Below are 7,510 nucleotides of genomic sequence, written 5' to 3' on the forward strand. Positions count from 1 at the left end.
GCTGAGGGCCCAGATCCCATGGCAACATCCTGCATGAGTCCAGCTGGAGACCTGGAGCCCATGGCAATGTCCTCAATGGGTCCAAATGGGAACCTAGAACCCATGGTAATGTCTCATGCAAGTGTGTTTCACGGATCTGCCCTGGGAAGGCCCAAAGGTCAGCACTGGAAGCTAGAAAGTCTGTGCCAGCGGGGTGAAGGATCTGTGCCAGCAGGCTGAGGGGTCTGCACTGGAGCCATGAAGCAACGCTCAAAGTAAGGACCAGAGCTTCACCCCCACCAAAGTACCTCACCCCCACCAAAGCCATCCTCAGTGACAATGAGGTTCCAAGTACCTCCAACAATAACAGCCAAGTTCATAGCAGGAAGGCAGTGTGAAGAGCTTCTCCTGGAGATTGAGCAGCACACACCTTCCCCTCCGGAGCCGGGAAGCGAGGCTCAAAGTAAGGACAGAGCTCCCCAAAGTGAACCGCAGCCATTCTCAGCGACCACAAGATCCTGAGTCCTTTGACAATGAGAACACCTGAGTTCTTACATCAGGAAAGAAGCTCGACAGACTCCTCCAGGAGAGCCCACGGCAACGGGAGAGCCAACAGCACCAAACAACAACAACAACACTGCTTCTTCCTCTGCAGGTCTCCTTTCATGTTGGCAACAGTCCTCAGGTGGGCCCTCCTCACCAGCACCACGCTGCCTCCATTCAGCTGGGTGTTACAAGCTGCTCACCAGTTGCCAGTCCACCACAGTTGTTCACAGGACCTTTGCAGGTGACCAGGGTGGCAGAACAAAAATAAGGAAGGCAGTAACTAGAATTTCTAGTTACTGCCTGGAGAAAGTTCACCACATTCTGCACTTTACAATCTACTGTTCCATTAGAAGTGAACATTCACGTTCATTATCCAGTCATGTGTCCCATATGTATGTGTGGGTGCGCATGGGGAGCTCACTTCCTACTTGCCGGCTATTTGTACCTTGGACATGTTACTCTTTAACCTGATATTAAAGCTGGATGGAAACAAACAAACAAACAACCTCAATGTAGCAGTCATATTTCCATAACTAAGCCGAGCTACCGATTGAACAGAATAGCAGGGAACAATCACTTCCTCTGTTGTGAGTTATCAAATTGAACAACTACCCTCAGCACATCACTCCTCATGTGTGGTGCTGTGTGTGTTGTTGAGTGATACAATCAGAGCTGCTGGTCAGAAAGTCTGTGTGTTGCTGAGGTGGGTGACAGGGCAGACAGGGGCCAGTCAGGCTTCAGGCAGAGAGAGTGGCATTGCAAGCAGAGGCAGCAGGTGGGAGTGCTCAGGGCCTTGTGCCACCCTGCAGACAAGGCAGAATTGAAAACTCAGACTCACAATAGCTGTGAGTTAGATGACCACCCCACCGTGTCATCCACGTGAAGACAGGGAGTGTAATGCTTCCATGTCATGTGGCATTCAACAGCACAGGCAATTAAAAGCATTTTTTTGGCTTCTGGCACATAGTAAGTACTCAAAATAATACCTTTCATTCTTATGATGACTATTATTAGCTAATGATAGCTAAATGGCAGCACAGGAGTATCTGACCAGAGAGCAATGTCTCAGCCCAGATGTCCACTGTAGAGCAAGGGCACATGTTCCAAGAAGGTAGAAATAGTGTGGACAGAGCAGGACTCTAGATCTCAGAGAATCTGGGAAGTCTGCAAGGGAAGAGAGAGGCGTGGCTGAGATGGACAGTGAAGGTCACCAGCACAAGGGTGATATTCAAAGCCAGGGTGAGGTAGGATAGGACAGATAAAGATGGGCAAAAAGGAGACAAGGGAAAGGAATTTTGAAATTGTACTTTTAACACCAACTGCAGCTTCAGGATGAGAACCCAGTTCCAAACTTCCTAAGATCTTTAAAAACACGATAAGCCTCAGCCACTCCCTTTTGCTCATAAATTCGTAAATGGATCTTTTTTCACCTCGGAATGGAACATCATTTTTGCCTGCAAAGTGAGGTTTTCCCTTTGGGATGGATTGTTGCTTTGTCACCTGTGGTGGATGTCACCTATGAATTCCCAGTTCCCTTTTGTCTATAAATTGAATACACTCTTTCCAAAGTGTCACAAATTCCAAAGACCTTCACCTCCAAATCCCCATAAATATACTCAGGAGGTCTTTATATGTCTCTCTCTTTTTAAAGATCCACACTCCATTTCTTTGAGTATATGTATTTTTTAGATATTATTTTAAAGAGAATAAAACAAAACAAAGCAAAATAAAACAGAGCAAAGCAGAGCAGGATAAAATGATGCAAATAGCACAGGATTTCAGAAAAAGACAGCAAGAAATCAACAGTGGCTACCATAATGTCTCCTGTTTAAAAATATTGTTCATACCTTCACACACAGTAAGTTAATACACATAAAAATAGTATAAAAGCAATCAAAACACAAGAACCTAGAGCCTTAAGGGCTTTCAAGACCAGACACTAGGAAATCAATAATGGCTGTCATAATGTTTCTTGTTTTCTTCAAAATAGCTGTGCATATCTTCATACATATTGAAGTCAAATAATTGAAAACACAATAAAACCAATCAAAACCAAGAATAAAAGCATTATTGGCTTTTAAGTCAAAATGATAGGAAAACATCAATGGCTACCATGCTTATAAAATTCTGCCTAATAAATTCTTTGGGCCTGTTACTGATGCATACTGAAAATTCTTTTCCTGTGATAGAAGCCAGTATACCAGTAACTTGCCCATGAGTGGGGTGGGTCAGGGTTCCCATCTGCACTTTGGAGACCTCCTTAGACCTTGTCCAGTGGCAGGGGCACTGGGTGCAGTGACCCAGAGGGAAACAGAAGAAAGCCTAAACTTGAACCCTGGGAGGATGTATCTCAGAGACCAGCAATTCCAACCTCATGTCAAGAAGATGTGTACTAATGCTTTCGATTGGCTTAATGAGCAGGAAAGTCACTGGTGGGCTTGGCACACGCTGTTGTGGAACAGTAGGCCAGAGAAAGGAAAGCATGAGGGGTCAACAAGAGAACAGAGGTAGCTAAGGCTAAGTACTCACCAACTGTTTGGCAATGTATCAGTCATTAAAGCCTTGAGAAGAAAAGCTTCTATGGCAGGCACAGACACACACAGACACACACACACACACACACACACACACACGTGTCTGTATGTGTGTGTGTGTGTGTGTGTGTGTGTGTGCAACTGCATGTGTACATGTTGGGGGAAAGGGTGGAGAGGAGATGCAAATGATCAACTTAAGTGAGTTAAAAGAGACTAGAAATTGGAGATGAGGCATAGAGATGGTGCCTAGAGTTTTGTCCCAGAGGACAGTGGCAAATTGTGGCAGTCAGTAGATGAGGAGGGAGACCCTGAAGGTTGTAAGGGAGTGGTTACCAGAATGTGCATGCTGATGGGGACCCTGGCGTGATGGCATCAGGTGGGCAAGAGGAGATGAGAGCTAGTCTTTAGAGCAGCCTGAGAGAAGCTGCTGACCGTACCTCCACATGCTAAGGGTCATTTAATGTGGGAAAATCGAACTTGGAGCAGCCCCGAGCTGGTGCCTGACTGTGCTGTGCAGGTTGGATGAATGACAAGCGCCTGGCTGATCCAGAGCAGAGTCCTTTGGATGGAGGGGAGTTACAGTTGCACTAGGATGTAGCGGTGGGGTGTGATTCAGAGATGAGGCAGGAGAGTAGAGGCACTTGTCTCCTACAGCAGGGTGCTGGCTGGCCAGTGGGAGCCTGGGAAGGTGTGGAGGGTTGCAGGCATGATCAGGGTGCTATGGAGGCTGCTGAAGCAAGGACAGAGCCAGGACAGGGGCAGGTGTATTAGAGAGCACACTAGAGGGTCATGGCTGGGAGTGCTGGGTCTGAGTGCAGTCTGAGGGAGATAATTAGCTATACCTCTATCTCCTTCCCTCCCAACTCAGGGTAATTTACAAAGAAGATACAGGGTACAAGTATAGACACTGTACCAAAGTACAGACACTGCCTCCGCACCATTTGATGGAGTCAGTGGGGGCTCTATTTAGATCTGTAGCCAAATGGACTTCCAGATATAATCTTTCCCCCTTACCTGTTTGACCCAGCTATTCCCCTTCTAGGTATCATCCTGAAAGCATTAACATCGCATTACAGTGATCCATGCACACCCTGTTTATAGCAGCACAACTCATAATAGCTCAATCTTGGAAGAGGCCTCTATGTCCAAAAACAGTTGAGTGGGTCAAGAGAATTTGCCACTTACACACAGTGGAGTACTACCCTCCCACAAAAAAGGATAAGCTTGAGTCATTTGTAAAAATGGATGCACCTTGAGACTGTGATGTCAAGTGAGATGCATGAGGTAAAAGATCACGTGGTTTCTGTTATACAAGAAACCCAAAAATATCAATAAAGAACAAAATAAAGATAGCTTATAGGAAACAGGGAGAGAGATCTTTTGCAAGAGATGGAGGGGGTGGGGAGAGAGGGGGACGGGGAGGAGTAAGGATTAAGATGTGTGATGCACAGGTAAAACTCTTGAAATGAACGTGGTCATTTATAGACTGCACACATGGGCTGCTGAAAAATAAAAACTGAAAGGAAGAAACTCAGCCCCTTCCTGAGTACAGGCAGCTGGGAAAGGCCGAGGGCTCGCCTGGTAGCTCACGTGCGAAGGAGGGAACAGTGGCCATATCTTCTTTGCAGCTGGGCCATTGCTGACCCTCCTGGAGGAGAAACCAACAGATATTTCCCATTTTATGGACAGTGTGGAGACATGGCCTGAGGACGCAAATGTCTTGAACTCGCCAGGATTTTGCTCCTTTTTAACCCCTTACTGACTAAGGTGAATCTGGGAGCCTCAGGTTTGTCAGAGGGCTCCGGCTCAGGAGGAGTGGGTCAGAGCTCTGAAACACCCCCAGGCTCACCTTTGTGCGTGCAGCCCTTGCCAGCATCTACCCCGTGTGCTCTCCTTTTTAGCAGACAGTGGTCAGGCCGAAGTGCCTGGCTGCATGGAGTTTACTTTCTTACGCAGGGAAACAGACAGTGCACAGGTAAGGAACCATATCTCAGCATTTCTGGTATGAAGTGCCACAGAGGAGTTAAAATTGGTAGCATGCTCTCAAATGACTAAAGAAGAATGACTGGGGGTGGGCGCTGTCAAACTGGCCAGAGGACAGGAGACATCTTGGATTCCTCTTGAATTCCCTGTGCAGCAGCTAAAGCCACTTTTGCCCCCTCTGATTCCAGTGTAGAATAAAGGGAGGAGAGGAAGGTAAAATGACAAGGCTATTAATATTCCAGAGGCTGCCAAGCCATCACTGTTTATTTCAGTGGTGGTAAAAGCAGGTGACTCATCCTTCAGAGCTGCAGGACTTTGCACCAAATATTCTCCATGGTTTACTGGTTTACCTGTTTTCTAGGCCTGAAGTCCAGAGCACAGGGCTTCAGTGCTGGAGTAACTCTGAGGACCTGGACTTCTTCAGCACAGTTGCATGAATAACTTTCCCAAAACGCCTCATGGAAACCGAGAGATACATCACCCATGACTGGGAGCACGGTGGTCTCCCGACGCACATGGAGGTCTCCCAGTGCTTGGCTGCTCCACTGAAGTCTGTGTTTTCTTTGCCCGCCCTCACTAACCCCACTCCCTTGCCTTAAACATGAAGGGGGAAAGGATGGAGTCATTTGCTGGTGTTTCCCTTGTCCCCTGGTGCAATTTAAGCTGTGTAATGCAAAGCATTCTCCTCCCAAAGCCATGGGAAATCAGCTGTGGGCTTCTCAAGCCTGCTGGGCCCAGCTGTGGTAAGCACCGACAGTGAGAAGGACCAGGCTGGCTCGGGTCCTCTGCCATGGATCTATGCTCTACCGGAACCTGCTCTGTACGGACAGGGATTTGTTCCAAAGAACTGAGTGGGTGAACGAACTCCCCAAGGAAGCATGTGGCTTCCCTGGCAAAAGACCTCTGAAAGAGCAGTTCTCTGGGGCCCAACATGTAGTCAGTACTATCATGACTGGGCCTCAGTCTCAAAATTGTTAGCACAGTGTGCCCTGTGATGAAATGGAAAGGTCCCAGTGTGGGGCTGGAGTTGGACACTTACTGTTTCTTTTTTCTTTTCTTTTCTTTCTTTTTTTTTTTTTTTTTTTTTTTTTGTCTTTTTCCTTTTTATTGGTACCGGGGATCAAACTCACAACTGCCTGCTTGCAAGGCAGGCGCTTATGCCGCTGAGCTAAACCCCCAGCCCCTCACTTACTGTTTCTACCAGCAAATTTGACAGAAAAACCACAACATGGAAGGTTTCCCTCTCCTAATAGGTTGGGCCGTAGGAAGGGGCTGTGAGGGCTTCAGAGAGGTTAGCCTTAGCCTTTACTTGCTCGGGAGTCTCTTTTCCAGTCTTCTACACAGGCCACCTGGGTCACTCCTAGGTAAGATCATTTTAAAAAGAAGTACTTTGATGTGGAAGGTGAAGGATTTTCTGGCAGGAAGTAGAGGGGGAATCAAATTTCCCCATCCTTTTCAGCTCTGAATTGGTCAGGCCAGGTATTTGAACTTGAAATTAGCCTGTCGCCAGTACTCGTGTGCTCAGTGCACACAGGGAGTCATGGTCTGCCACCCCTGCCACGCAGCTCTCCATGCCACGGGTTCATTATTCAGTTTCACAAGCAACATAAGCAGGTGACGCGGTACCCTACTGCTTCTGATGCTTCCTAGTAACCATGGCTGCGTGTCTAGAGATATCATGCTCATCCGAGCAACCCACAGCCAACACTAAGGCCCCTATCATTTCCTCAAAGGCCCTTAGGGCTTCACTCGGGACCTGTTTCATTGAGTCTGCATAAGGCTCTAACTGCACGGGATCATCTGCTTTCCTCGTTCCCAGCAGCGTAATGACAAAACTACAAGGGGCAGAGTTTATTCATCTGATAAGCTGAACTACAATAGTTATTAATTCTGCTCCAATTAATGCAATTACTCATAGCATTTTAAGATATTCTTTAAATGGAAAATTACTTTCCTCTTCCGAAGCTCATTTTCTATTTTGGCTTGTTTGTTGATGTGAGAAAGCTGATAATTCCCTTGTACACTAAGGTGCGTTACTGCTTGTCAGCTACTGGGTTGGATGGTTTGCACCACTTTTTGCTGCAAATAATGAAATCCTTACACTCACTCAGACAACGAAGTGTTTCCAACAGGAAGTGCCGACACGTGCAGGCTGCTGGGCAGGAGAATTCAGCCGCTCAGCAGTGTTGTCAGGGACCATCTCATCACCAGCAGTGTACTTAGTTCTTTTCCTGGGTAACAAACTTTGGAGAAGCGAGCCTAATGTCACATGATAATGACACTGCCCCTTTCTGTCCACTGGCTGTGTGGGCTCCCTATTATGAAGATTTCAAAATCAGAATTTTCTCTTTCTCCTCCTCTTCTCCTCCTTTTCTTCCACCTTCTAATACCAGGTATTTAACTCAGGACCTTCCCACTAAGCTTTATCATCAGCTCTTTTAAAATGTTTTATAAATTTTCAGACAGGG

This window comes from Cavia porcellus, unplaced genomic scaffold, assembly GCF_034190915.1.
Source record: "Cavia porcellus strain 051 isolate PalLab524CR breed Dunkin Hartley unplaced genomic scaffold, mCavPor4.1 scaffold_3, whole genome shotgun sequence".
Lineage (NCBI taxonomy): Eukaryota > Metazoa > Chordata > Mammalia > Rodentia > Caviidae > Cavia > Cavia porcellus.